This window comes from Strongylocentrotus purpuratus, unplaced genomic scaffold, assembly GCF_000002235.5.
Source record: "Strongylocentrotus purpuratus isolate Spur 01 unplaced genomic scaffold, Spur_5.0 spur5_scaffold_20, whole genome shotgun sequence".
NCBI classification, from domain to species: domain Eukaryota; kingdom Metazoa; phylum Echinodermata; class Echinoidea; order Camarodonta; family Strongylocentrotidae; genus Strongylocentrotus; species Strongylocentrotus purpuratus.
This window is the reverse complement of record NW_022145606.1, coordinates 41417104-41420854: the sequence shown is the minus strand read 5'-3', so window position 1 is coordinate 41420854 and position 3751 is coordinate 41417104.

Sequence of the window (3751 nt, the reverse complement as noted above, 5' to 3'; positions counted from 1 at the left end):
AAATCATACCTCCGACTCATACTCTATCTAAATATGAAAAAAAAATTGGCAATCCCTATTCATCCCAATGGACTTTTTATAGGCATGTTTTTGCCCATATATGCAATGTATTACAAAAATCGCGCGTACGGACGGTTATCTTGAACGGACGCTCATTCCGTTTTTAATAGTGATAGAGAGCTAAACATGGTATCAAATTTTCCGGAAAAATATGAGGAATATTCGGTCAAAAGCTTTTGCGGAGAAATTATTTTTCGTTCGGCCGTGACGAACGAAAACGTGCAAAAATGCGTGTTTTGCGTGATTTTTTATGAAATGCTTATAATGGCCTGAAACGTATGCAAAAAAAATTTAAGACGATTTTGAGCAATTTAAAATTTTACGCGCGCATTAACGCGCGCACCTACGCGTACGCGCATTTTTGCGCGCATTTATTGAACTCAAATTAACCCGACGGATATTGATCTTAATCTTGATAAATATGAATGTAAAATTACTTTCCGTTATGAAGATATGATCATAAGTTGATTTTTACAAAATGGCGCCTGGATGACGTCACGATGACTTTGAGTCTTTGAAAAGTCACGCAGTTCTAAGTTAGACTAAGATCTATTATCCTTGAAAGATTTATAACAATGGCTTCATTCAGTCTTGAGATATCCTGCGAACAAATTCGAGGAAGAATAATAATAAATAAACTAGACTTTAATTCGTCACTTAGACGAATTAGGTGATACGTATGATAATGGTTTACATAACGAATAATGCATTACACGATATATTATTTTGTAAAATGCTTCTCCCATTTATATGCTTCTCCCAGTATGATCTATTCATATGTCAAGATTAAATTGTGTCTCCTTGATCATCATGGATCTAGGGAAGATAGATTGAAACAATATATGACCTTTGACCCTGTGCAGTAACCAGTTACACATCTGACTCTAATTTACATCATGAAGAACACTTTTTGACGATTTTATCTTATTCAAAGAAATGAAAATGTAAATGATAAATGATTATCATCATTATGTTAATGATGATCATGATGATAATGATCATGATCATGATCATGAGCAAGATCCTGAAATCTTATTGAGAAAATAAGGATTGATTTAGATAGCATATAGTCTAAGCTACAACATACTCAACAATCAACAAAATCCAAGCAGAACTAACGGCGATATTGCTCGCAAAAGACAGGAATGTAGACTCCAGATTTGAGAAAAAGTCATCTCCCATAGGGATTACACGCAAAAAGTAATGGATTAAGTGAAAATAGGGTAATAATAAAGTAAAAAGGGTTGTTTATGACATTATTTGCGATTCTACGTGTTTAAATAATCAAAGGAGATGGTACAGTGAAAGGTCAAAAGGAAAAAAAAGTGAAGAAAAAAATTGTTGGAGACACCCGGACTCGAACCAGGGTTCTCGAGGTTGGAAGTCAAGTGCGTTACTGATATACCAAAACATCTCCCATAGCGATAACACGTAAACGAAAATGGAATTCTGAAGTCCTACTTTGCAAGTGAAATATGAGCATGATCCCGGCATATGATCGAAAAATAAAGTGCACGCTGGAGATAGCCTTTTGTCTCAGCTACAACATACCCGAAGCTCAGCAAAAACAAAGCTAAAACAAGGGAGATATTGCTCGCGAAAGAGGGAAATGTAGAATCCAGTTTTGAGAAATAGTCATGTGCCATAGACAATACACGCAAAATGTGAAAAATTGACATGCCTCCTTTAATTGCAAAAATACGACATGATATTTTTGTCAAACTGGAAAATTAAGGACACTGCATTTGTAGAAAATTATCTCAGCTAGAACATATCAAAATTTGCAAGAAAAAAAATCAATATTTACAGAGATACAAACAATTGTCCAAAAATATGCAAACGTCATACTATCAAAATTTAAATTTTGAGTTTGGAGGCCATTATGACGTCATGAGTTAATTGAGGGTCAAATGAGACATGAAATCATATCTCCGACCCATATTCTATCTAAATATGAAAAAAAATTGGGAGTTCCTATCTATTCTAAAGAGTTACAAAGAATTTTGTATAGGCATGTTTTTGCTCATGTATTGTGGATAAAGAAAACGCAGGTCCGCGCGCGCTGTCAACTTTGACGGACGCTCATTGCGTTATTAAAAGGTTAAAAAGTTATCAAAATGCTTGGAAAAATGTGCCAAATATGATGATAGAGAAAATTCGGCGATTCTATGTTGCAAAATGCTAGTACGCGCAAAAAACGCGCGCGCATGCGCGTGAGCATAATTTTTTGTCAAATGCTCCATATGGCCTAAAACGTATGCAAATTTTTTTTTTGGATGATTTAGAGCATTTTAAATTTTTGCGCGCGCGTAAACGCGCGGATAAACGCGCACGCGCGCATTTGCGCACGTTTATTGACCTGGAATTGACCGGACGGATATTGATCTTAATCATGATAATTATGAATGATAAATACTCTTTCGTTATGAAGATATGATCATAAGTTGATTTTCACAAAATGGCGCCTGGATGACGTCACGATGACTTTGAGTTTTTGAAAAGTCACGCAGTTCTAAGTTAGACTAAGATCTATCATCATGGCAAGTTTCATGATAATGGCTTAAGCCATTCTTAAGATATCCTGCGAACAAAATTGAGGAAGAATAATAATAATTTCTTCTATACAGACACAAAATAAATACTAGACTTTAATTCGTCACTTAGACGAATTAGGTGATACGTATGATAATGGTTTACATAACGAATAATGCATTACACGATATATTATTTTGTAAAATGCTTCTCCCATTTATATGCTTCTCCCATTATGATCTATTCATATGTCAAGATTAAATTGTGTCTCCTTGATCATCATGGATCTAGGGAAGATAGATTGAAACAATATATGACCTTTGACCCTGTGCAGTAACCAGTTACACATTTGACTCTAATTTACATCATGAAGAACACCTTTTGACGATTTTATCTTATTCAAAGAAATGAAAATGTAATTGATAAATGATTATCATCATTATGATAATGATGATCATGATGATAATGATCATGATCATGAGCGCGATCATGACATCTTATTGAAAAAATGAGGGTTGATTTAGATAGCATATAGTCTCAGCTACAACATACTCAAAAGTCAACAAAATCCAAGCAGAAATAACGGCGATATTGCTCGCAAAAGACAGGAATGTAGACTCCAGATTTGAGAAAAAGTCATCTCCCATAGAGATTACACGCAAAAAGTAATGGATTAAGTGAAAATAGGGTAATAATAAAGTAAAAAGGGTTGTTTGTGACATTATTTGCGATTCTACGTGTTTTAATAATCAAAGGAGATGGTACAGTGAAGGTCAAAAGGAAAAAAAAGTGAAGAAAAAAATTGTTGGAGACACCCGGACTCGAACCAGGGATCTCGAGATTGGAAGTCAAGTGCGTTACCGATATACCAAAACATTTCCCATAGCGATTACACGTAAACGGGAAATGGAATTCTGAAATCCTACTTTGCAAGTGAAATATGAGCATGATCCCGGCATCTAATCGAAAAATAAAGGGCGCACTTGTGATAGCTCATTGTCTCAGCTACAACATATCCGAAGTTCAGCGAAAACGAAGCTAAAACAACAGAGATTTTGCTCGCGAAAGACAGGAGTGTAGAATCCAGTTTTGAGAAAAAGTCATGTCCCATAGAGAATACACGTAAAATGTGAAAAATTGACATGCCTTCTTTAATTGC